Raw genomic sequence first — 27,129 nt, forward strand, 5'->3', positions numbered from 1 at the left:
AAATGATGCGCTGAACTGAAAGTGCATCATTTCTTTGAAAGGTTGGTGTTTTTGGCAAAAATATTCCGAGGACCTCACTTTGCCTGACCAGGAATCGAACCCAGGCCGCAGCGGTGAGAGCGCCGAATCCTAGCCACTAGACCACCTGGGAGGGATGGTTTAGTTTGACACTCCATGAAAGAAAAGGAAGTTTCCTGAATGAAGTCCAAAGCAATGGAATGTGAGGGAGTGGGCTACTAGGAATCAGTTTTAGAAGGAAGGAGAGTAAAAATGGTTGTGCATAGCAGTCTTAAATTACACCACACAGCAGCTTTACCTGATGGATGTATAGTAATGGCACGAAAAAATTATTTTGAGGAGCTAGACGTTGAGAGTCCCTGGCTCCATGATAAATTGTTCTGGTGCTAAAGAAAGAAGACATTAATGATTCAGATATCAAATAAGGTTTAATTGGTTCTGATGAAAAAAATACTTTTGTACAAGAGCACAAGTCTTTTAGTAGCTAACTGAAAAATATTCACTAAGAAAGGAAGATAGCTGACTCTTTGTTATCAATTTCCATTGTCTGTTTTGACAACTCACTGTTGCTCAAGTATTAGAAATAATGCGCTGAACTGAAAGTGCATCATTTCTTTGAAAGGTTGGTGTTTTTGGCAAAAATATTCCAAGGACCTCACTTTCCCTGACCGGGAATCGAACCCGGGCCGCTGCGGTGAGAGCGCCGAATCCTAGCGAGTAGACCACCAGGGAGGGATGGTTTAGTTTGACACTCCATGTCAAAAAAAATACTTTTGTACAAGAGCACAAGTCTTTTAGTAGCTAACTGAAAAATATTCACTAAGAAAGGAAGATAGCTGACTCTTTGTTTTCAATTTCCATTGCCTGTTTTGACATCTCACTGTTGCTCAAGTATTAGAAATGATGCGCTGAACTGAAAGTGCATCATTTCTTCGAAAGGTTGGTGTTTTTGGCAAAAATATTCAGAGGACCTCACTTTCCCTGACCAGGAATCGAACCCGGGCGGCGGCGGTGAGAGCGCCGAATCCTAGCCACTAGACCACCAGGGAGGGATGGTTTAGTTTGACACTCCATGAAAGAAAAGGAAGTTTCCTGAATGAAGTCCAAAGCAATGGAATGTGAGGGAGTGGGCTACTAGGAATCAGTTTTAGAAGGAAGGAGAGTAAAAATGGTTGTGCATAGCAGTCTTAAATTACACCACACAGCAGCTTTACCTGATGGATGTATAGTACTGGCACGAAAAAATTATTTTGAGGAGCTAGACGTTGAGAGTCCCTGGCTCCATGATAAATTGTTCTGGTGCTAAAGAAAGAAGACATTAATGACTCAGATATCAAATATGGTCTAATTGGTTCTGATGAAAAAAATACTTTTGTACAAGAGCACAAGTTTTTTAGTAGCTAACTGAAAAATATTCACTAAGAAAGGAAGATAGCTGACTCTTTGTTTTCAATTTCCATTGCCTGTTTTGACATCTCACTGTTGCTCAAGTATTAGAAATGATGCGCTGAACTGAAAGTGCATCATTTCTTTGAAAGGTTGGTGTTTTTGGCAAAAATATTCAGAGGACCTCACTTACCCTGACCAGGAATCGAACCCGGGCGGCGGCGGCGAGAGCGCCGAATCCTAGCCACTAGACCACCAGGGAGGGATGGTTTAGTTTGACACTCCATGAAAGAAAAGGAAGTTTCCTGAATGAAGTCCAAAGCAATGGAATGTGAGGGAGTGGGCTACTAGGAATCAGTTTTAGAAAGAAGGAGAGTAAAAATGGTTGTGCATAGCAGTCTTAAATTACACCACACAGCAGCTTTACCTGATGGATGTATAGTACTGGCACGAAAAAATTATTTTGAGGAGCTAGACGTTGAGAGTCCCTGGCTCCATGATAAATTGTTCTGGTGCTAAAGAAAGAAGACATTAATGACTCAGATATCAAATATGGTCTAATTGGTTCTGATGAAAAAAATACTTTTGTACAAGAGCACAAGTCTTTTAGTAGCTAACTGAAAAATATTCACTAAGAAAGGAAGATAGCTGACTCTTTGTTATCAATTTCCATTGTCTGTTTTGACAACTCACTGTTGCTCAAGTATTAGAAATAATGCGCTGAACTGAAAGTGCATCATTTCTTTGAAAGGTTGGTGTTTTTGGCAAAAATATTCCAAGGACCTCACTTTCCCTGACCGGGAATCGAACCCGGGCCGCGGCGGTGAGAGCGCCGAATCCTAGCCAGTAGACCACCAGGGAGGGATGGTTTAGTTTGACACTCCATGTCAAAAAAAATACTTTTGTACAAGAGCACAAGTCTTTTAGTAGCTAAGTGAAAAATATTCACTAAGAAAGGAAGATAGCTGACTCTTTGTTTTCAATTTCCATTGCCTGTTTTGACATCTCACTGTTGCTCAAGTATTAGAAATGATGCGCTGAACTGAAAGTGCATCATTTCTTTGAAAGGTTGGTGTTTTTGGCAAAAATATTCAGAGGACCTCACATTCCCTGACCAGGAATCGAACCCGGGCGGCGGCGGTGAGAGCGCCGAATCCTAGCCACTAGACCACCAGGGAGGGATGGTTTAGTTTGACACTCCATGAAAGAAAAGGAAGTTTCCTGAATGAAGTCCAAAGCAATGGAATGTGAGGGAGTGGGCTACTAGGAATCAGTTTTAGAAGGAAGGAGAGTAAAAATGGTTGTGCATAGCAGTCTTAAATTACACCACACAGCAGCTTTACCTGATGGATGTATAGTACTGTCACGAAAAAATTATTTTGAGGAGCTAGACGTTGAGAGTCCCTGGCTCCATGATAAATTGTTCTGGTGCTAAAGAAAGAAGACATTAATGACTCAGATATCAAATAAGGTTTAATTGGTTCTGATGAAAAAAATACTTTTGTACAAGAGCACAAGTCTTTTAGTAGCTAACTGAAAAATATTCACTAAGAAAGGAAGATAGCTGACTCTTTGTTATCAATTTCCATTGTCTGTTTTGACAACTCACTGTTGCTCAAGTATTAGAAATAATGCGCTGAACTGAAAGTGCATCATTTCTTTGAAAGGTTGGTGTTTTTGGCAAAAATATTCCAAGGACCTCACTTTCCCTGACCGGGAATCGAACCCGGGCCGCGGCGGTGAGAGCGCCGAATCCTAGCCAGTAGACCACCAGGGAGGGATGGTTTAGTTTGACACTCCATGTCAAAAAAAATACTTTTGTACAAGAGCACAAGTCTTTTAGTAGCTAACTGAAAAATATTCACTAAGAAAGGAAGATAGCTGACTCTTTGTTTTCAATTTCCATTGCCTGTTTTGACATCTCACTGTTGCTCAAGTATTAGAAATGATGCGCTGAACTGAAAGTGCATCATTTCTTTGAAAGGTTGGTGTTTTTGGCAAAAATATTCAGAGGACCTCACTTTCCCTGACCAGGAATCGAACCCGGGCGGCGGCGGTGAGAGCGCCGAATCCTAGCCACTAGACCACCAGGGAGGGATGGTTTAGTTTGACACTCCATGAAAGAAAAGGAAGTTTCCTGAATGAAGTCCAAAGCAATGGAATGTGAGGGAGTGGGCTACTAGGAATCAGTTTTAGAAGGAAGGAGAGTAAAAATGGTTGTGCATAGCAGTCTTAAATTACACCACACAGCAGCTTTACCTGATGGATGTATAGTACTGGCACGAAAAAATTATTTTGAGGAGCTAGACGTTGAGAGTCCCTGGCTCCATGATAAATTGTTCTGGTGCTAAAGAAAGAAGACATTAATGACTCAGATATCAAATATGGTCTAATTGGTTCTGATGAAAAAAATACTTTTGTACAAGAGCACAAGTTTTTTAGTAGCTAACTGAAAAATATTCACTAAGAAAGGAAGATAGCTGACTCTTTGTTTTCAATTTCCATTGCCTGTTTTGACATCTCACTGTTGCTCAAGTATTAGAAATGATGCGCTGAACTGAAAGTGCATCATTTCTTTGAAAGGTTGGTGTTTTTGGCAAAAATATTCAGAGGACCTCACTTACCCTGACCAGGAATCGAACCCGGGCGGCGGCGGCGAGAGCGCCGAATCCTAGCCACTAGACCACCAGGGAGGGATGGTTTAGTTTGACACTCCATGAAAGAAAAGGAAGTTTCCTGAATGAAGTCCAAAGCAATGGAATGTGAGGGAGTGGGCTACTAGGAATCAGTTTTAGAAAGAAGGAGAGTAAAAATGGTTGTGCATAGCAGTCTTAAATTACACCACACAGCAGCTTTACCTGATGGATGTATAGTACTGGCACGAAAAAATTATTTTGAGGAGCTAGACGTTGAGAGTCCCTGGCTCCATGATAAATTGTTCTGGTGCTAAAGAAAGAAGACATTAATGACTCAGATATCAAATATGGTCTAATTGGTTCTGATGAAAAAAATACTTTTGTACAAGAGCACAAGTCTTTTAGTAGCTAACTGAAAAATATTCACTAAGAAAGGAAGATAGCTGACTCTTTGTTATCAATTTCCATTGTCTGTTTTGACAACTCACTGTTGCTCAAGTATTAGAAATGATGCGCTGAACTGAAAGTGCATCATTTCTTTGAAAGGTTGGTGTTTTTGGCAAAAATATTCCGAGGACCTCACTTTGCCTGACCAGGAATCGAACCCAGGCCGCAGCGGTGAGAGCGCCGAATCCTAGCCACTAGACCACCTGGGAGGGATGGTTTAGTTTGACACTCCATGAAAGAAAAGGAAGTTTCCTGAATGAAGTCCAAAGCAATGGAATGTGAGGGAGTGGGCTACTAGGAATCAGTTTTAGAAGGAAGGAGAGTAAAAATGGTTGTGCATAGCAGTCTTAAATTACACCACACAGCAGCTTTACCTGATGGATGTATAGTAATGGCACGAAAAAATTATTTTGAGGAGCTAGACGTTGAGAGTCCCTGGCTCCATGATAAATTGTTCTGGTGCTAAAGAAAGAAGACATTAATGATTCAGATATCAAATAAGGTTTAATTGGTTCTGATGAAAAAAATACTTTTGTACAAGAGCACAAGTCTTTTAGTAGCTAACTGAAAAATATTCACTAAGAAAGGAAGATAGCTGACTCTTTGTTATCAATTTCCATTGTCTGTTTTGACAACTCACTGTTGCTCAAGTATTAGAAATAATGCGCTGAACTGAAAGTGCATCATTTCTTTGAAAGGTTGGTGTTTTTGGCAAAAATATTCCAAGGACCTCACTTTCCCTGACCGGGAATCGAACCCGGGCAGCGGGGGTGAGAGCGCCGAATCCTAGCCAGTAGACCACCAGGGAGGGATGGTTTAGTTTGACACTCCATGTCAAAAAAAATACTTTTGTACAAGAGCACAAGTCTTTTAGTAGCTAACTGAAAAATATTCACTAAGAAAGGAAGATAGCTGACTCTTTGTTATCAATTTCCATTGTCTGTTTTGACAACTCACTGTTGCTCAAGTATTAGAAATGATGCGCTGAACTGAAAGTGCATCATTTCTTTGAAAGGTTGGTGTTTTTGGCAAAAATATTCCGAGGACCTCACTTTGCCTGACCAGGAATCGAACCCAGGCCGCAGCGGTGAGAGCGCCGAATCCTAGCCACTAGACCACCTGGGAGGGATGGTTTAGTTTGACACTCCATGAAAGAAAAGGAAGTTTCCTGAATGAAGTCCAAAGCAATGGAATGTGAGGGAGTGGGCTACTAGGAATCAGTTTTAGAAGGAAGGAGAGTAAAAATGGTTGTGCATAGCAGTCTTAAATTACACCACACAGCAGCTTTACCTGATGGATGTATAGTAATGGCACGAAAAAATTATTTTGAGGAGCTAGACGTTGAGAGTCCCTGGCTCCATGATAAATTGTTCTGGTGCTAAAGAAAGAAGACATTAATGATTCAGATATCAAATAAGGTTTAATTGGTTCTGATGAAAAAAATACTTTTGTACAAGAGCACAAGTCTTTTAGTAGCTAACTGAAAAATATTCACTAAGAAAGGAAGATAGCTGACTCTTTGTTATCAATTTCCATTGTCTGTTTTGACAACTCACTGTTGCTCAAGTATTAGAAATAATGCGCTGAACTGAAAGTGCATCATTTCTTTGAAAGGTTGGTGTTTTTGGCAAAAATATTCCAAGGACCTCACTTTCCCTGACCGGGAATCGAACCCGGGCCGCTGCGGTGAGAGCGCCGAATCCTAGCGAGTAGACCACCAGGGAGGGATGGTTTAGTTTGACACTCCATGTCAAAAAAAATACTTTTGTACAAGAGCACAAGTCTTTTAGTAGCTAACTGAAAAATATTCACTAAGAAAGGAAGATAGCTGACTCTTTGTTTTCAATTTCCATTGCCTGTTTTGACATCTCACTGTTGCTCAAGTATTAGAAATGATGCGCTGAACTGAAAGTGCATCATTTCTTTGAAAGGTTGGTGTTTTTGGCAAAAATATTCAGAGGACCTCACTTTCCCTGACCAGGAATCGAACCCGGGCGGCGGCGGTGAGAGCGCCGAATCCTAGCCACTAGACCACCAGGGAGGGATGGTTTAGTTTGACACTCCATGAAAGAAAAGGAAGTTTCCTGAATGAAGTCCAAAGCAATGGAATGTGAGGGAGTGGGCTACTAGGAATCAGTTTTAGAAGGAAGGAGAGTAAAAATGGTTGTGCATAGCAGTCTTAAATTACACCACACAGCAGCTTTACCTGATGGATGTATAGTACTGGCACGAAAAAATTATTTTGAGGAGCTAGACGTTGAGAGTCCCTGGCTCCATGATAAATTGTTCTGGTGCTAAAGAAAGAAGACATTAATGACTCAGATATCAAATATGGTCTAATTGGTTCTGATGAAAAAAATACTTTTGTACAAGAGCACAAGTTTTTTAGTAGCTAACTGAAAAATATTCACTAAGAAAGGAAGATAGCTGACTCTTTGTTTTCAATTTCCATTGCCTGTTTTGACATCTCACTGTTGCTCAAGTATTAGAAATGATGCGCTGAACTGAAAGTGCATCATTTCTTTGAAAGGTTGGTGTTTTTGGCAAAAATATTCAGAGGACCTCACTTACCCTGACCAGGAATCGAACCCGGGCGGCGGCGGCGAGAGCGCCGAATCCTAGCCACTAGACCACCAGGGAGGGATGGTTTAGTTTGACACTCCATGAAAGAAAAGGAAGTTTCCTGAATGAAGTCCAAAGCAATGGAATGTGAGGGAGTGGGCTACTAGGAATCAGTTTTAGAAAGAAGGAGAGTAAAAATGGTTGTGCATAGCAGTCTTAAATTACACCACACAGCAGCTTTACCTGATGGATGTATAGTACTGGCACGAAAAAATTATTTTGAGGAGCTAGACGTTGAGAGTCCCTGGCTCCATGATAAATTGTTCTGGTGCTAAAGAAAGAAGACATTAATGACTCAGATATCAAATATGGTCTAATTGGTTCTGATGAAAAAAATACTTTTGTACAAGAGCACAAGTCTTTTAGTAGCTAACTGAAAAATATTCACTAAGAAAGGAAGATAGCTGACTCTTTGTTATCAATTTCCATTGTCTGTTTTGACAACTCACTGTTGCTCAAGTATTAGAAATAATGCGCTGAACTGAAAGTGCATCATTTCTTTGAAAGGTTGGTGTTTTTGGCAAAAATATTCCAAGGACCTCACTTTCCCTGACCGGGAATCGAACCCGGGCCGCGGCGGTGAGAGCGCCGAATCCTAGCCAGTAGACCACCAGGGAGGGATGGTTTAGTTTGACACTCCATGTCAAAAAAAATACTTTTGTACAAGAGCACAAGTCTTTTAGTAGCTAAGTGAAAAATATTCACTAAGAAAGGAAGATAGCTGACTCTTTGTTTTCAATTTCCATTGCCTGTTTTGACATCTCACTGTTGCTCAAGTATTAGAAATGATGCGCTGAACTGAAAGTGCATCATTTCTTTGAAAGGTTGGTGTTTTTGGCAAAAATATTCAGAGGACCTCACATTCCCTGACCAGGAATCGAACCCGGGCGGCGGCGGTGAGAGCGCCGAATCCTAGCCACTAGACCACCAGGGAGGGATGGTTTAGTTTGACACTCCATGAAAGAAAAGGAAGTTTCCTGAATGAAGTCCAAAGCAATGGAATGTGAGGGAGTGGGCTACTAGGAATCAGTTTTAGAAGGAAGGAGAGTAAAAATGGTTGTGCATAGCAGTCTTAAATTACACCACACAGCAGCTTTACCTGATGGATGTATAGTACTGTCACGAAAAAATTATTTTGAGGAGCTAGACGTTGAGAGTCCCTGGCTCCATGATAAATTGTTCTGGTGCTAAAGAAAGAAGACATTAATGACTCAGATATCAAATAAGGTTTAATTGGTTCTGATGAAAAAAATACTTTTGTACAAGAGCACAAGTCTTTTAGTAGCTAACTGAAAAATATTCACTAAGAAAGGAAGATAGCTGACTCTTTGTTATCAATTTCCATTGTCTGTTTTGACAACTCACTGTTGCTCAAGTATTAGAAATAATGCGCTGAACTGAAAGTGCATCATTTCTTTGAAAGGTTGGTGTTTTTGGCAAAAATATTCCAAGGACCTCACTTTCCCTGACCGGGAATCGAACCCGGGCCGCGGCGGTGAGAGCGCCGAATCCTAGCCAGTAGACCACCAGGGAGGGATGGTTTAGTTTGACACTCCATGTCAAAAAAAATACTTTTGTACAAGAGCACAAGTCTTTTAGTAGCTAACTGAAAAATATTCACTAAGAAAGGAAGATAGCTGACTCTTTGTTTTCAATTTCCATTGCCTGTTTTGACATCTCACTGTTGCTCAAGTATTAGAAATGATGCGCTGAACTGAAAGTGCATCATTTCTTTGAAAGGTTGGTGTTTTTGGCAAAAATATTCAGAGGACCTCACTTTCCCTGACCAGGAATCGAACCCGGGCGGCGGCGGTGAGAGCGCCGAATCCTAGCCACTAGACCACCAGGGAGGGATGGTTTAGTTTGACACTCCATGAAAGAAAAGGAAGTTTCCTGAATGAAGTCCAAAGCAATGGAATGTGAGGGAGTGGGCTACTAGGAATCAGTTTTAGAAGGAAGGAGAGTAAAAATGGTTGTGCATAGCAGTCTTAAATTACACCACACAGCAGCTTTACCTGATGGATGTATAGTACTGGCACGAAAAAATTATTTTGAGGAGCTAGACGTTGAGAGTCCCTGGCTCCATGATAAATTGTTCTGGTGCTAAAGAAAGAAGACATTAATGACTCAGATATCAAATATGGTCTAATTGGTTCTGATGAAAAAAATACTTTTGTACAAGAGCACAAGTTTTTTAGTAGCTAACTGAAAAATATTCACTAAGAAAGGAAGATAGCTGACTCTTTGTTTTCAATTTCCATTGCCTGTTTTGACATCTCACTGTTGCTCAAGTATTAGAAATGATGCGCTGAACTGAAAGTGCATCATTTCTTTGAAAGGTTGGTGTTTTTGGCAAAAATATTCAGAGGACCTCACTTACCCTGACCAGGAATCGAACCCGGGCGGCGGCGGCGAGAGCGCCGAATCCTAGCCACTAGACCACCAGGGAGGGATGGTTTAGTTTGACACTCCATGAAAGAAAAGGAAGTTTCCTGAATGAAGTCCAAAGCAATGGAATGTGAGGGAGTGGGCTACTAGGAATCAGTTTTAGAAAGAAGGAGAGTAAAAATGGTTGTGCATAGCAGTCTTAAATTACACCACACAGCAGCTTTACCTGATGGATGTATAGTACTGGCACGAAAAAATTATTTTGAGGAGCTAGACGTTGAGAGTCCCTGGCTCCATGATAAATTGTTCTGGTGCTAAAGAAAGAAGACATTAATGACTCAGATATCAAATATGGTCTAATTGGTTCTGATGAAAAAAATACTTTTGTACAAGAGCACAAGTCTTTTAGTAGCTAACTGAAAAATATTCACTAAGAAAGGAAGATAGCTGACTCTTTGTTATCAATTTCCATTGTCTGTTTTGACAACTCACTGTTGCTCAAGTATTAGAAATAATGCGCTGAACTGAAAGTGCATCATTTCTTTGAAAGGTTGGTGTTTTTGGCAAAAATATTCCAAGGACCTCACTTTCCCTGACCGGGAATCGAACCCGGGCCGCGGCGGTGAGAGCGCCGAATCCTAGCCAGTAGACCACCAGGGAGGGATGGTTTAGTTTGACACTCCATGTCAAAAAAAATACTTTTGTACAAGAGCACAAGTCTTTTAGTATCTAAGTGAAAAATATTCACTAAGAAAGGAAGATAGCTGACTCTTTGTTTTCAATTTCCATTGCCTGTTTTGACATCTCACTGTTGCTCAAGTATTAGAAATGATGCGCTGAACTGAAAGTGCATCATTTCTTTGAAAGGTTGGTGTTTTTGGCAAAAATATTCAGAGGACCTCACATTCCCTGACCAGGAATCGAACCCGGGCGGCGGCGGTGAGAGCGCCGAATCCTAGCCACTAGACCACCAGGGAGGGATGGTTTAGTTTGACACTCCATGAAAGAAAAGGAAGTTTCCTGAATGAAGTCCAAAGCAATGGAATGTGAGGGAGTGGGCTACTAGGAATCAGTTTTAGAAGGAAGGAGAGTAAAAATGGTTGTGCATAGCAGTCTTAAATTACACCACACAGCAGCTTTACCTGATGGATGTATAGTACTGTCACGAAAAAATTATTTTGAGGAGCTAGACGTTGAGAGTCCCTGGCTCCATGATAAATTGTTCTGGTGCTAAAGAAAGAAGACATTAATGACTCAGATATCAAATATGGTCTAATTGGTTCTGATGAAAAAAATACTTTTGTACAAGAGCACAAGTTTTTTAGTAGCTAACTGAAAAATATTCACTAAGAAAGGAAGATAGCTGACTCTTTGTTTTCAATTTCCATTGCCTGTTTTGACATCTCACTGTTGCTCAAGTATTAGAAATGATGCGCTGAACTGAAAGTGCATCATTTCTTTGAAAGGTTGGTGTTTTTGGCAAAAATATTCAGAGGACCTCACTTACCCTGACCAGGAATCGAACCCGGGCGGCGGCGGCGAGAGCGCCGAATCCTAGCCACTAGACCACCAGGGAGGGATGGTTTAGTTTGACACTCCATGAAAGAAAAGGAAGTTTCCTGAATGAAGTCCAAAGCAATGGAATGTGAGGGAGTGGGCTACTAGGAATCAGTTTTAGAAAGAAGGAGAGTAAAAATGGTTGTGCATAGCAGTCTTAAATTACACCACACAGCAGCTTTACCTGATGGATGTATAGTACTGGCACGAAAAAATTATTTTGAGGAGCTAGACGTTGAGAGTCCCTGGCTCCATGATAAATTGTTCTGGTGCTAAAGAAAGAAGACATTAATGACTCAGATATCAAATATGGTCTAATTGGTTCTGATGAAAAAAATACTTTTGTACAAGAGCACAAGTCTTTTAGTAGCTAACTGAAAAATATTCACTAAGAAAGGAAGATAGCTGACTCTTTGTTATCAATTTCCATTGTCTGTTTTGACAACTCACTGTTGCTCAAGTATTAGAAATGATGCGCTGAACTGAAAGTGCATCATTTCTTTGAAAGGTTGGTGTTTTTGGCAAAAATATTCCGAGGACCTCACTTTCCCTGACCGGGAATCGAACCCGGGCCGCGGCGGTGAGAGCGCCGAATCCTAGCCACTAGACCACCAGGGAGGGATGGTTTAGTTTGACACTCCATGAAAGAAAAGGAAGTTTCCTGAATGAAGTCCAAAGCAATGGAATGTGAGGGAGTGGGCTACTAGGAATCAGTTTTAGAATGAAGGAGAGTAAAAATGGTTGTGCATAGCAGTCTTAAATTACTCCACACAGCAGCTTTACCTGATGGTTGTATAGTACTGGCACGAAAAAATTATTTTGAGGAGCTAGACGTTGAGAGTCCCTGGCTCCATGATAAATTGTTCTGGTGCTAAAGAAAGAAGACATTAATGACTCAGATATCAAATATGGTCTAATTGGTTCTGATGAAAAAAATACTTTTGTACAAGAGCACAAGTCTTTTAGTAGCTAACTGAAAAATATTCACTAAGAAAGGAAGATAGCTGACTCTTTGTTATCAATTTCCATTGTCTGTTTTGACAACTCACTGTTGCTCAAGTATTAGAAATGATGCGCTGAACTGAAAGTGCATCATTTCTTTGAAAGGTTGGTGTTTTTGGCAAAAATATTCAGAGGACCTTACTTTCCCTGACCGGGAATCGAATCCGGGCCGCGGCGGCGAGAGCGCCGAATCCTAGCCACTATACCACCAGGGAGGGATGGTTTAGTTTGACACTCCATGAAAGAAAAGGAAGTTTCCTGAATGAAGTCCAAAGCAATGGAATGTGAGGGAGTGGGCTACTAGGAATCAGTTTTAGAAGGAAGGAGAGTAAAAATGGTTGTGCATAGCAGTCTTAAATTACACCACACAGCAGCTTTACCTTATGGATGTATAGTACTGGCACAAAAAAATTATTTTGAGGAGCTAGACGTTGAGAGTCCCTGGCTCCATGATAAATTGTTCTGGTGCTAAAGAAAGAAGACATTAATGACTCAGATATCAAATATGGTCTAATTGGTTCTGATGAAAAAAATACTTTTGTACAAGAGCACAAGTCTTTTAGTAGCTAACTGAAAAATATTCACTAAGAAAGGAAGATAGCTGACTCTTTGTTATCAATTTCCATTGTCTGTTTTGACAACTCACTGTTGCTCAAGTATTAGAAATGATGCGCTGAACTGAAAGTGCATCATTTCTTTGAAAGGTTGGTGTTTTTGGCAAAAATATTCCGAGGACCTCACTTTCCCTAACCAGGAATCGAACCCAGGCTGGGGTGGTGAGAGCGCCGAATCCTAGGCACTAGACCACCAGGGAGGGATGGTTTAGTTTGACACTCCATGAAAGAAAAGGAAGTTTCCTGAATGAAGTCCAAAGCAATGGAATGTGAGGGAGTGGGCTACTAGGAATCAGTTTTAGAATGAAGGAGAGTAAAAATGGTTGTGCATAGCAGTCTTAAATTACTCCACACAGCAGCTTTACCTGATGGATGTATAGTACTGGCACGAAAAAATTATTTTGAGGAGCTAGACGTTGAGAGTCCCTGGCTCCATGATAAATTGTTCTGGTGCTAAAGAAAGAAGACATTAATGACTCAGATATCAAATATGGTCTAATTGGTTCTGATGAAAAAAATACTTTTGTACAAGAGCACAAGTCTTTTAGTAGCTAACTGAAAAATATTCACTAAGAAAGGAAGATAGCTGACTCTTTGTTATCAATTTCCATTGTCTGTTTTGACAACTCACTGTTGCTCAAGTATTAGAAATGATGCGCTGAACTGAAAGTGCATCATTTCTTTGAAAGGTTGGTGTTTTTGGCAAAAATATTCCGAGGACCTCACTTTCCCTGACCGGGAATCGAACCCGGGCAGCGGCGGCGAGAGCGCCGAATCCTAGCCACTATACCACCAGGGAGGGATGGTTTAGTTTGACACTCCATGAAAGAAAAGGAAGTTTCCTGAATGAAGTCCAAAGCAATGGAATGTGAGGGAGTGGGCTACTAGGAATCAGTTTTAGAAGGAAGGAGAGTAAAAATGGTTGTGCATAGCAGTCTTAAATTACACCACACAGCAGCTTTACCTGATGGATGTATAGTACTGGCACAAAAAAATTATTTTGAGGAGCTAGACGTTGAGAGTCCCTGGCTCCATGATAAATTGTTCTGGTGCTAAAGAAAGAAGACATTAATGACTCAGATATCAAATATGGTCTAATTGGTTCTGATGAAAAAAATACTTTTGTACAAGAGCACAAGTCTTTTAGTAGCTAACTGAAAAATATTCACTAAGAAAGGAAGATAGCTGACTCTTTGTTATCAATTTCCATTGTCTGTTTTGACAACTCACTGTTGCTCAAGTATTAGAAATGATGCGCTGAACTGAAAGTGCAACATTTCTTTGAAAGGTTGGTGTTTTTGGCAAAAATATTCCGAGGACCTCACTTTCCCTGACCAGGAATTGAACCCAGGCTGCAGCGGTGAAAGCACCGAATCCTAGCCACTAGACCACCTGGGAGGGATGGTTTAGTTTGACACTCCATGTCAAAAAAAATACTTTTGTACAAGAGCACAAGTCTTTTAGTAGCTAACTGAAAAATATTCACTAAGAAAGGAAGATAGCTGACTCTTTGTTTTCAATTTCCATTGCCTGTTTTGACATCTCACTGTTGCTCAAGTATTAGAAATGATGCGCTGAACTGAAAGTGCATCATTTCTTTGAAAGGTTGGTGTTTTTGGCAAAAATATTCAGAGGACCTCACTTTCCCTGACAGGGAATCGAACCCGGGCGGCCGCGGTGAGAGCGCCGAATCCTAGCCACTAGACCACCAGGGAGGGATGGTTGAGTTTGACACTCCATGAAAGAAAAGGAAGTTTCCTGAATGAAGTCCAAAGCAATGGAATGTGAGGGAGTGGGCTACTAGGAATCAGTTTTAGAAGGAAGGAGAGTAAAAATGGTTGTGCATAGCAGTCTTAAATTACACCACACAGCAGCTTTACCTGATGGATGTATAGTACTGTCACGAAAAAATTATTTTGAGGAGCTAGACGTTGAGAGTCCCTGGCTCCATGATAAATTGTTCTGGTGCTAAAGAAAGAAGACATTAATGACTCAGATATCAAATATGGTCTAATTGGTTCTGATGAAAAAAATACTTTTGTACAAGAGCACAAGTTTTTTAGTAGCTAACTGAAAAATATTCACTAAGAAAGGAAGATAGCTGACTCTTTGTTTTCAATTTCCATTGCCTGTTTTGACATCTCACTGTTGCTCAAGTATTAGAAATGATGCGCTGAACTGAAAGTGCATCATTTCTTTGAAAGGTTGGTGTTTTTGGCAAAAATATTCAGAGGACCTCACTTACCCTGACCAGGAATCGAACCCGGGCGGCGGCGGCGAGAGCGCCGAATCCTAGCCACTAGACCACCAGGGAGGGATGGTTTAGTTTGACACTCCATGAAAGAAAAGGAAGTTTCCTGAATGAAGTCCAAAGCAATGGAATGTGAGGGAGTGGGCTACTAGGAATCAGTTTTAGAAAGAAGGAGAGTAAAAATGGTTGTGCATAGCAGTCTTAAATTACACCACACAGCAGCTTTACCTGATGGATGTATAGTACTGGCACGAAAAAATTATTTTGAGGAGCTAGACGTTGAGAGTCCCTGGCTCCATGGTAAATTGTTCTGGTGCTAAAGAAAGAAGACATTAATGACTCAGATATCAAATATGGTCTAATTGGTTCTGATGAAAAAAATACTTTTGTACAAGAGCACAAGTCTTTTAGTAGCTAACTGAAAAATATTCACTAAGAAAGGAAGATAGCTGACTCTTTGTTATCAATTTCCATTGTCTGTTTTGACAACTCACTGTTGCTCAAGTATTAGAAATGATGCGCTGAACTGAAAGTGCATCATTTCTTTGAAAGGTTGGTGTTTTTGGCAAAAATATTCCGAGGACCTCACTTTCCCTGACCGGGAATCGAACCCGGGCCGCGGCGGCGAGAGCGCCGAATCCTAGCCACTATACCACCAGGGAGGGATGGTTTAGTTTGACACTCCATGAAAGAAAAGGAAGTTTCCTGAATGAAGTCCAAAGCAATGGAATGTGAGGGAGTGGGCTACTAGGAATCAGTTTTAGAAGGAAGGAGAGTAAAAATGGTTGTGCATGGCAGTCTTAAATTACACCACACAGCAGCTTTACCTTATGGATGTATAGTACTGGCACAAAAAAATTATTTTGAGGAGCTAGACGTTGAGAGTCCCTGGCTCCATGATAAATTGTTCTGGTGCTAAAGAAAGAAGACATTAATGACTCAGATATCAAATATGGTCTAATTGGTTCTGATGAAAAAAATACTTTTGTACAAGAGCACAAGTCTTTTAGTAGCTAACTGAAAAATATTCACTAAGAAAGGAAGATAGCTGACTCTTTGTTATCAATTTCCATTGTCTGTTTTGACAACTCACTGTTGCTCAAGTATTAGAAATGATGCGCTGAACTGAAAGTGCATCATTTCTTTGAAAGGTTGGTGTTTTTGGCAAAAATATTCCGAGGACCTCACTTTCCCTAACCAGGAATCGAACCCAGGCTGGGGTGGTGAGAGCGCCGAATCCTAGCCACTAGACCAACAGGGAGGGATGGTTTAGTTTGACACTCCATGAAAGAAAAGGAAGTTTCCTGAATGAAGTCCAAAGCAATGGAATGTGAGGGAGTGGGCTACTAGGAATCAGTTTTAGAATGAAGGAGAGTAAAAATGGTTGTGCATAGCAGTCTTAAATTACTCCACACAGCAGCTTTACCTGATGGATGTATAGTACTGGCACGAAAAAATTATTTTGAGGAGCTAGATGTTGAGAGTCCCTGGCTCCATGATAAATTGTTCTGGTGCTAAAGAAAGAAGACATTAATGACTCAGATATCAAATATGGTCTAATTGGTTCTGATGAAAAAAATACTTTTGTACAAGAGCACAAGTCTTTTAGTAGCTAACTGAAAAATATTCACTAAGAAAGGAAGATAGCTGACTCTTTGTTTTCAATTTCCATTGCCTGTTTTGACATCTCACTGTTGCTCAAGTATTAGAAATGATGCGCTGAACTGAAAGTGCATCATTTCTTTGAAAGGTTGGTGTTTTTGGCAAAAATATTCAGAGGACCTCACTTACCCTGACCAGGAATCGAACCAGGGCGGCGGCGGCGAGAGCGCCGAATCCTAGCCACTAGACCACCAGGGAGGGATGGTTTAGTTTGACACTCCATGAAAGAAAAGGAAGTTTCCTGAATGAAGTCCAAAGCAATGGAATGTGAGGGAGTGGGCTACTAGGAATCAGTTTTAGAAAGAAGGAGAGTAAAAATGGTTGTGCATAGCAGTCTTAAATTACACCACACAGCAGCTTTACCTGATGGATGTATAGTACTGGCACGAAAAAATTATTTTGAGGAGCTAGACGTTGAGAGTCCCTGGCTCCATGATAAATTGTTCTGGTGCTAAAGAAAGAAGACATTAATGACTCAGATATCAAATATGGTCTAATTGGTTCTGATGAAAAAAATACTTTTGTAGAAGAGCACAAGTCTTTTAGTAGCTAACTGAAAAATATTCACTAAGAAAGGAAGATAGCTGACTCTTTGTTATCAATTTCCATTGTCTGTTTTGACAACTCACTGTTGCTCAAGTATTAGAAATGATGCGCTGAACTGAAAGTGCATCATTTCTTTGAAAGGTTGGTGTTTTTGGCAAAAATATTCCGAGGACCTCACTTTCCCTGACCGGGAATCGAACCCGGGCCACGGCGGTGAGAGCGCCGAATCCTAGCCACTAGACCACCAGGGAGGGATGGTTTAGTTTGACACTCCATGAAAGAAAAGGAAGTTTCCTGAATGAAGTCCAAAGCAATGGAATGTGAGGGAGTGGGCTACTAGGAATCAGTTTTAGAATGAAGGAGAGTAAAAATGGTTGTGCATAGCAGTCTTAAATTACTCCACACAGCAGCTTTACCTGATGGTTGTATAGTACTGGCACGAAAAAATTATTTTGAGGAGCTAGACGTTGAGAGTCCCTGGCTCCATGATAAATTGTTCTGGTGCTAAAGAAAGAAGACATTAATGACTCAGATATCAAATATGGTCTAATTGGTTCTGATGAAAAAAATACTTTTGTACAAGAGCACAAGTCTTTTAGTAGCTAACTGAAAAATATTCACTAAGAAAGGAAGATAGCTGACTCTTTGTTATCAATTTCCATTGTCTGTTTTGACAACTCACTGTTGCTCAAGTATTAGAAATGATGCGCTGAACTGAAAGTGCATCATTTCTTTGAAAGGTTGGTGTTTTTGGCAAAAATATTCAGAGGACCTCACTTTCCCTGACCGGGAATCGAACCCGGGCCGCGGCGGCGAGAGCGCCGAATCCTAGCCACTATACCACCAGGGAGGGATGGTTTAGTTTGACACTCCATGAAAGAAAAGGAAGTTTCCTGAATGAAGTCCAAAGCAATGGAATGTGAGGGAGTGGGCTACTAGGAATCAGTTTTAGAAGGAAGGAGAGTAAAAATGGTTGTGCATAGCAGTCTTAAATTACACCACACAGCAGCTTTACCTTATGGATGTATAGTACTGGCACAAAAAAATTATTTTGAGGAGCTAGACGTTGAGAGTCCCTGGCTCCATGATAAATTGTTCTGGTGCTAAAGAAAGAAGACATTAATGACTCAGATATCAAATATGGTCTAATTGGTTCTGATGAAAAAAATACTTTTGTACAAGAGCACAAGTCTTTTAGTAGCTAACTGAAAAATATTCACTAAGAAAGGAAGATAGCTGACTCTTTGTTATCAATTTCCATTGTCTGTTTTGACAACTCACTGTTGCTCAAGTATTAGAAATGATGCGCTGAACTGAAAGTGCATCATTTCTTTGAAAGGTTGGTGTTTTTGGCAAAAATATTCCGAGGACCTCACTTTCCCTAACCAGGAATCGAACCCAGGCTGGGGTGGTGAGAGCGCCGAATCCTAGCCACTAGACCACCAGGTAGGGATGGTTTAGTTTGACACTCCATGAAAGAAAAGGAAGTTTCCTGAATGAAGTCCAAAGCAATGGAATGTGAGGGAGTGGGCTACTAGGAATCAGTTTTAGAATGAAGGAGAGTAAAAATGGTTGTGCATAGCAGTCTTAAATTACTCCACACAGCAGCTTTACCTGATGGATGTATAGTACTGGCACGAAAAAATTATTTTGAGGAGCTAGACGTTGAGAGTCCCTGGCTCCATGATAAATTGTTCTGGTGCTAAAGAAAGAAGACATTAATGACTCAGATATCAAATATGGTCTAATTGGTTCTGATGAAAAAAATACTTTTGTACAAGAGCACAAGTCTTTTAGTAGCTAACTGAAAAATATTCACTAAGAAAGGAAGATAGCTGACTCTTTGTTATCAATTTCCATTGTCTGTTTTGACAACTCACTGTTGCTCAAGTATTAGAAATGATGCGCTGAACTGAAAGTGCATCATTTCTTTGAAAGGTTGGTGTTTTTGGCAAAAATATTCAGAGGACCTCACTTTCCCTGACCGGGAATCGAACCCTGGCCGCGGCGGCGAGAGCGCCGAATCCTAGCCACTATACCACCAGGGAGGGATGGTTTAGTTTGACACTCCATGAAAGAAAAGGAAGTTTCCTGAATGAAGTCCAAAGCAATGGAATGTGAGGGAGTGGGCTACTAGGAATCAGTTTTAGAAGGAAGGAGAGTAAAAATGGTTGTGCATAGCAGTCTTAAATTACACCACACAGCAGCTTTACCTGATGGATGTATAGTACTGGCACAAAAAAATTATTTTGAGGAGCTAGACGTTGAGAGTCCCTGGCTCCATGATAAATTGTTCTGGTGCTAAAGAAAGTAGACATTAATGACTCAGATATCAAATATGGTCTAATTGGTTCTGATGAAAAAAATACTTTTGTACAAGAGCACAAGTCTTTTAGTAGCTAACTGAAAAATATTCACTAAGAAAGGAAGATAGCTGACTCTTTGTTATCAATTTCCATTGTCTGTTTTGACAACTCACTGTTGCTCAAGTATTAGAAATGATGCGCTGAACTGAAAGTGCATCATTTCTTTGAAAGGTTGGTGTTTTTGGCAAAAATATTCCGAGGACCTCACTTTCCCTGACCAGGAATCGAACCCAGGCTGCAGCGGTGAAAGCACCGAATCCTAGCCACTAGACCACCTGGGAGGGATGGTTTAGTTTGACACTCCATGTCAAAAAAAATACTTTTGTACAAGAGCACAAGTCTTTTAGTAGCTAACTGAAAAATATTCACTAAGAAAGGAAGATAGCTGACTCTTTGTTTTCAATTGCCATTGCCTGTTTTGACATCTCACTGTTGCTCAAGTATTAGAAATGATGCGCTGAACTGAAAGTGCATCATTTCTTTGAAAGGTTGGTGTTTTTGGCAAAAATATTCAGAGGACCTCACTTTCCCTGACCAGGAATCGAACCCGGGCGGCGGCGGTGAGAGCGCCGAATCCTAGCCACTAGACCACCAGGGAGGGATGGTTGAGTTTGACACTCCATGAAAGAAAAGGAAGTTTCCTGAATGAAGTCCAAAGCAATGGAATGTGAGGGAGTGGGCTACTAGGAATCAGTTTTAGAAGGAAGGAGAGTAAAAATGGTTGTGCATAGCAGTCTTAAATTACACCACACAGCAGCTTTACCTGATGGATGTATAGTACTGTCACGAAAAAATTATTTTGAGGAGCTAGACGTTGAGAGTCCCTGGCTCCATGATAAATTGTTCTGGTGCTAAAGAAAGAAGACATTAATGACTCAGATATCAAATATGGTCTAATTGGTTCTGATGAAAAAAATACTTTTGTACAAGAGCACAAGTTTTTTAGTAGCTAACTGAAAAATATTCGCTAAGAAAGGAAGATAGCTGACTCTTTGTTTTCAATTTCCATTGCCTGTTTTGACATCTCACTGTTGCTCAAGTATTAGAAATGATGCGCTGAACTGAAAGTGCATCATTTCTTTGAAAGGTTGGTGTTTTTGGCAAAAATATTCAGAGGACCTCACTTACCCTGACCAGGAATCGAACCCGGGCGGCGGCGGCGAGAGCGCCGAATCCTAGCCACTAGACCACCAGGGAGGGATGGTTTAGTTTGACACTCCATGAAAGAAAAGGAAGTTTCCTGAATGAAGTCCAAAGCAATGGAATGTGAGGGAGTGGGCTACTAGGAATCAGTTTTAGAAAGAAGGAGAGTAAAAATGGTTGTGCATAGCAGTCTTAAATTACACCACACAGCAGCTTTACCTGATGGATGTATAGTACTGGCACGAAAAAATTATTTTGAGGAGCTAGACGTTGAGAGTCCCTGGCTCCATGGTAAATTGTTCTGGTGCTAAAGAAAGAAGACATTAATGACTCAGATATCAAATATGGTCTAATTGGTTCTGATGAAAAAAATACTTTTGTACAAGAGCACAAGTCTTTTAGTAGCTAACTGAAAAATATTCACTAAGAAAGGAAGATAGCTGACTCTTTGTTATCAATTTCCATTGTCTGTTTTGACAACTCACTGTTGCTCAAGTATTAGAAATGATGCGCTGAACTGAAAGTGCATCATTTCTTTGAAAGGTTGGTGTTTTTGGCAAAAATATTCCGAGGACCTCACTTTCCCTGACCGGGAATCGAACCCGGGCCACGGCGGCGAGAGCGCCGAATCCTAGCCACTATACCACCAGGGAGGGATGGTTTAGTTTGACACTCCATGAAAGAAAAGGAAGTTTCCTGAATGAAGTCCAAAGCAATGGAATGTGAGGGAGTGGGCTACTAGGAATCAGTTTTAGAAGGAAGGAGAGTAAAAATGGTTGTGCATAGCAGTCTTAAATTACACCACACAGCAGCTTTACCTTATGGATGTATAGTACTGGCACAAAAAAATTATTTTGAGGAGCTAGACGTTGAGAGTCCCTGGCTCCATGATAAATTGTTCTGGTGCTAAAGAAAGAAGACATTAATGACTCAGATATCAAATATGGTCTAATTGGTTCTGATGAAAAAAATACTTTTGTACAAGAGCACAAGTCTTTTAGTAGCTAACTGAAAAATATTCACTAAGAAAGGAAGATAGCTGACTCTTTGTTATCAATTTCCATTGTCTGTTTTGACAACTCACTGTTGCTCAAGTATTAGAAATGATGCGCTGAACTGAAAGTGCATCATTTCTTTGAAAGGTTGGTGTTTTTGGCAAAAATATTCCGAGGACCTCACTTTCCCTAACCAGGAATCGAACCCAGGCTGGGGTGGTGAGAGCGCCAAATCCTAGCCACTAGACCACCAGGTAGGGATGGTTTAGTTTGACACTCCATGAAAGAAAAGGAAGTTTCCTGAATGAAGTCCAAAGCAATGGAATGTGAGGGAGTGGGCTACTAGGAATCAGTTTTAGAAGGAAGGAGAGTAAAAATGGTTGTGCATAGCAGTCTTAAATTACTCCACACAGCAGCTTTACCTGATGGATGTATAGTACTGGCACGAAAAAATTATTTTGAGGAGCTAGACGTTGAGAGTCCCTGGCTCCATGATAAATTGTTCTGGTGCTAAAGAAAGAAGACATTAATGACTCAGATATCAAATATGGTCTAATTGGTTCTGATGAAAAAAATACTTTTGTACAAGAGCACAAGTCTTTTAGTAGCTAACTGAAAAATATTCACTAAGAAAGGAAGATAGCTGACTCTTTGTTATCAATTTCCATTGTCTGTTTTGACAACTCACTGTTGCTCAAGTATTAGAAATGATGCGCTGAACTGAAAGTGCATCATTTCTTTGAAAGGTTGGTGTTTTTGGCAAAAATATTCAGAGGACCTCACTTTCCCTGACCGGGAATCGAACCCTGGCCGCGGCGGCGAGAGCGCCGAATCCTAGCCACTATACCACCAGGGAGGGATGGTTTAGTTTGACACTCCATGAAAGAAAAGGAAGTTTCCTGAATGAAGTCCAAAGCAATGGAATGTGAGGGAGTGGGCTACTAGGAATCAGTTTTAGAAGGAAGGAGAGTAAAAATGGTTGTGCATAGCAGTCTTAAATTACACCACACAGCAGCTTTACCTGATGGATGTATAGTACTGGCACAAAAAAATTATTTTGAGGAGCTAGACGTTGAGAGTCCCTGGCTCCATGATAAATTGTTCTGGTGCTAAAGAAAGTAGACATTAATGACTCAGATATCAAATATGGTCTAATTGGTTCTGATGAAAAAAATACTTTTGTACAAGAGCACAAGTCTTTTAGTAGCTAACTGAAAAATATTCACTAAGAAAGGAAGATAGCTGACTCTTTGTTATCAATTTCCATTGTCTGTTTTGACAACTCACTGTTGCTCAAGTATTAGAAATGATGCGCTGAACTGAAAGTGCATCATTTCTTTGAAAGGTTGGTGTTTTTGGCAAAAATATTCCGAGGACCTCACTTTCCCTGACCAGGAATCGAACCCAGGCTGCAGCGGTGAAAGCACCGAATCCTAGCCACTAGACCACCTGGGAGGGATGGTTTAGTTTGACACTCCATGTCAAAAAAAATACTTTTGTACAAGAGCACAAGTCTTTTAGTAGCTAACTGAAAAATATTCACTAAGAAAGGAAGATAGCTGACTCTTTGTTTTCAATTGCCATTGCCTGTTTTGACATCTCACTGTTGCTCAAGTATTAGAAATGATGCGCTGAACTGAAAGTGCATCATTTCTTTGAAAGGTTGGTGTTTTTGGCAAAAATATTCAGAGGACCTCACTTTCCCTGACCAGGAATCGAACCCGGGCGGCGGCGGTGAGAGCGCCGAATCCTAGCCACTAGACCACCAGGGAGGGATGGTTGAGTTTGACACTCCATGAAAGAAAAGGAAGTTTCCTGAATGAAGTCCAAAGCAATGGAATGTGAGGGAGTGGGCTACTAGGAATCAGTTTTAGAAGGAAGGAGAGTAAAAATGGTTGTGCATAGCAGTCTTAAATTACACCACACAGCAGCTTTACCTGATGGATGTATAGTACTGGCACAAAAAAATTATTTTGAGGAGCTAGACGTTGAGAGTCCCTGGCTCCATGATAAATTGTTCTGGTGCTAAAGAAAGTAGACATTAATGACTCAGATATCAAATATGGTCTAATTGGTTCTGATGAAAAAAATACTTTTGTACAAGAGCACAAGTCTTTTAGTAGCTAACTGAAAAATATTCACTAAGAAAGGAAGATAGCTGACTCTTTGTTATCAATTTCCATTGTCTGTTTTGACAACTCACTGTTGCTCAAGTATTAGAAATGATGCGCTGAACTGAAAGTGCATCATTTCTTTGAAAGGTTGGTGTTTTTGGCAAAAATATTCCGAGGACCTCACTTTCCCTGACCAGGAATCGAACCCAGGCTGCAGCGGTGAAAGCACCGAATCCTAGCCACTAGACCACCTGGGAGGGATGGTTTAGTTTGACACTCCATGTCAAAAAAAATACTTTTGTACAAGAGCACAAGTCTTTTAGTAGCTAACTGAAAAATATTCACTAAGAAAGGAAGATAGCTGACTCTTTGTTTTCAATTGCCATTGCCTGTTTTGACATCTCACTGTTGCTCAAGTATTAGAAATGATGCGCTGAACTGAAAGTGCATCATTTCTTTGAAAGGTTGGTGTTTTTGGCAAAAATATTCAGAGGACCTCACTTTCCCTGACCAGGAATCGAACCCGGGCGGCGGCGGTGAGAGCGCCGAATCCTAGCCACTAGACCACCAGGGAGGGATGGTTGAGTTTGACACTCCATGAAAGAAAAGGAAGTTTCCTGAATGAAGTCCAAAGCAATGGAATGTGAGGGAGTGGGCTACTAGGAATCAGTTTTAGAAGGAAGGAGAGTAAAAATGGTTGTGCATAGCAGTCTTAAATTACACCACACAGCAGCTTTACCTGATGGATGTATAGTACTGTCACGAAAAAATTATTTTGAGGAGCTAGACGTTGAGAGTCCCTGGCTCCATGATAAATTGTTCTGGTGCTAAAGAAAGAAGACATTAATGACTCAGATATCAAATATGGTCTAATTGGTTCTGATGAAAAAAATACTTTTGTACAAGAGCACAAGTCTTTTAGTAGCTAACTGAAAAATATTCACTAAGAAAGGAAGATAGCTGACTCTTTGTTATCAATTTCCATTGTCTGTTTTGACAACTCACTGTTGCTCAAGTATTAGAAATGATGCGCTGAACTGAAAGTGCATCATTTCTTTGAAAGGTTGGTGTTTTTGGCAAAAATATTCCGAGGACCTCACTTTCCCTGACCAGGAATCGAACCCAGGCTGCAGCGGTGAAAGCACCGAATCCTAGCCACTAGACCACCTGGGAGGGATGGTTTAGTTTGACACTCCATGTCAAAAAAAATACTTTTGTACAAGAGCACAAGTCTTTTAGTAGCTAACTGAAAAATATTCACTAAGAAAGGAAGATAGCTGACTCTTTGTTTTCAATTGCCATTGCCTGTTTTGACATCTCACTGTTGCTCAAGTATTAGAAATGATGCGCTGAACTGAAAGTGCATCATTTCTTTGAAAGGTTGGTGTTTTTGGCAAAAATATTCAGAGGACCTCACTTTCCCTGACCAGGAATCGAACCCGGGCGGCGGCGGTGAGAGCGCCGAATCCTAGCCACTAGACCACCAGGGAGGGATGGTTGAGTTTGACACTCCATGAAAGAAAAGGAAGTTTCCTGAATGAAGTCCAAAGCAATGGAATGTGAGGGAGTGGGCTACTAGGAATCAGTTTTAGAAGGAAGGAGAGTAAAAATGGTTGTGCATAGCAGTCTTAAATTACACCACACAGCAGCTTTACCTGATGGATGTATAGTACTGGCACAAAAAAATTATTTTGAGGAGCTAGACGTTGAGAGTCCCTGGCTCCATGATAAATTGTTCTGGTGCTAAAGAAAGTAGACATTAATGACTCAGATATCAAATATGGTCTAATTGGTTCTGATGAAAAAAATACTTTTGTACAAGAGCACAAGTCTTTTAGTAGCTAACTGAAAAATATTCACTAAGAAAGGAAGATAGCTGACTCTTTGTTATCAATTTCCATTGTCTGTTTTGACAACTCACTGTTGCTCAAGTATTAGAAATGATGCGCTGAACTGAAAGTGCATCATTTCTTTGAAAGGTTGGTGTTTTTGGCAAAAATATTCCGAGGACCTCACTTTCCCTGACCAGGAATCGAACCCAGGCTGCAGCGGTGAAAGCACCGAATCCTAGCCACTAGACCACCTGGGAGGGATGGTTTAGTTTGACACTCCATGTCAAAAAAAATACTTTTGTACAAGAGCACAAGTCTTTTAGTAGCTAACTGAAAAATATTCACTAAGAAAGGAAGATAGCTGACTCTTTGTTATCAATTTCCATTGTCTGTTTTGACAACTCACTGTTGCTCAAGTATTAGAAATGATGCGCTGAACTGAAAGTGCATCATTTCTTTGAAAGGTTGGTGTTTTTGGCAAAAATATTCCGAGGACCTCACTTTCCCTGACCGGGAATCGAACCCGGGCCACGGCGGCGAGAGCGCCGAATCCTAGCCACTATACCACCAGGGAGGGATGGTTTAGTTTGACACTCCATGAAAGAAAAGGAAGTTTCCTGAATGAAGTCCAAAGCAATGGAATGTGAGGGAGTGGGCTACTAGGAATCAGTTTTAGAAGGAAGGAGAGTAAAAATGGTTGTGCATAGCAGTCTTAAATTACACCACACAGCAGCTTTACCTTATGGATGTATAGTACTGGCACAAAAAAATTATTTTGAGGAGCTAGACGTTGAGAGTCCCTGGCTCCATGATAAATTGTTCTGGTGCTAAAGAAAGAAGACATTAATGACTCAGATATCAAATATGGTCTAATTGGTTCTGATGAAAAAAATACTTTTGTACAAGAGCACAAGTCTTTTAGTAGCTAACTGAAAAATATTCACTAAGAAAGGAAGATAGCTGACTCTTTGTTATCAATTTCCATTGTCTGTTTTGACAACTCACTGTTGCTCAAGTATTAGAAATGATGCGCTGAACTGAAAGTGCATCATTTCTTTGAAAGGTTGGTGTTTTTGGCAAAAATATTCCGAGGACCTCACTTTCCCTAACCAGGAATCGAACCCAGGCTGGGGTGGTGAGAGCGCCGAATCCTAGCCACTAGACCACCAGGGAGGGATGGTTTAGTTTGACACTCCATGAAAGAAAAGGAAGTTTCCTGAATGAAGTCCAAAGCAATGGAATGTGAGGGAGTGGGCTACTAGGAATCAGTTTTAGAAGGAAGGAGAGTAAAAATGGTTGTGCATAGCAGTCTTAAATTACACCACACAGCAGCTTTACCTGATGGATGTATAGTACTGTCACGAAAAAATTATTTTGAGGAGCTAGACGTTGAGAGTCCCTGGCTCCATGATAAATTGTTCTGGTGCTAAAGAAAGAAGACATTAATGACTCAGATATCAAATATGGTCTAATTGGTTCTGATGAAAAAAATACTTTTGTACAAGAGCACAAGTTTTTTAGTAGCTAACTGAAAAATATTCACTAAGAAA

The 27,129-nt window shown here is 40.6% G+C and overlaps 6 non-coding genes across 6 annotated transcripts; all 6 read right to left on the reverse strand.

Moving 5' to 3' along the window:
- Positions 1-11,600: 11,600 nt before the first annotated feature.
- TRNAE-CUC (transfer RNA glutamic acid (anticodon CUC)) lies at positions 11,601-11,672 on the reverse strand. The gene has a single exon. It is a non-coding gene; the product is annotated as a tRNA-Glu (tRNA).
- Positions 11,673-15,511: 3,839 nt separating this feature from the next.
- TRNAE-CUC (transfer RNA glutamic acid (anticodon CUC)) lies at positions 15,512-15,583 on the reverse strand. The gene has a single exon. It is a non-coding gene; the product is annotated as a tRNA-Glu (tRNA).
- Positions 15,584-17,308: 1,725 nt separating this feature from the next.
- On the reverse strand, positions 17,309-17,380 carry TRNAE-CUC (transfer RNA glutamic acid (anticodon CUC)). Its single transcript has one exon. It is a non-coding gene; the product is annotated as a tRNA-Glu (tRNA).
- A 527-nt stretch (positions 17,381-17,907) lies between these two features.
- On the reverse strand, positions 17,908-17,979 carry TRNAE-CUC (transfer RNA glutamic acid (anticodon CUC)). Its single transcript has one exon. It is a non-coding gene; the product is annotated as a tRNA-Glu (tRNA).
- Positions 17,980-21,219: 3,240 nt separating this feature from the next.
- Positions 21,220-21,291, reverse strand: TRNAE-CUC (transfer RNA glutamic acid (anticodon CUC)). Its single transcript has one exon. It is a non-coding gene; the product is annotated as a tRNA-Glu (tRNA).
- Positions 21,292-26,081: 4,790 nt separating this feature from the next.
- TRNAE-CUC (transfer RNA glutamic acid (anticodon CUC)) lies at positions 26,082-26,153 on the reverse strand. The gene has a single exon. It is a non-coding gene; the product is annotated as a tRNA-Glu (tRNA).
- Positions 26,154-27,129: the final 976 nt, after the last annotated feature.

This window comes from Taudactylus pleione, unplaced genomic scaffold (assembly GCF_031769625.1).
Source record: "Taudactylus pleione unplaced genomic scaffold, aTauple2 ptg000174l, whole genome shotgun sequence".
Classification (NCBI taxonomy): domain Eukaryota; kingdom Metazoa; phylum Chordata; class Amphibia; order Anura; family Myobatrachidae; genus Taudactylus; species Taudactylus pleione.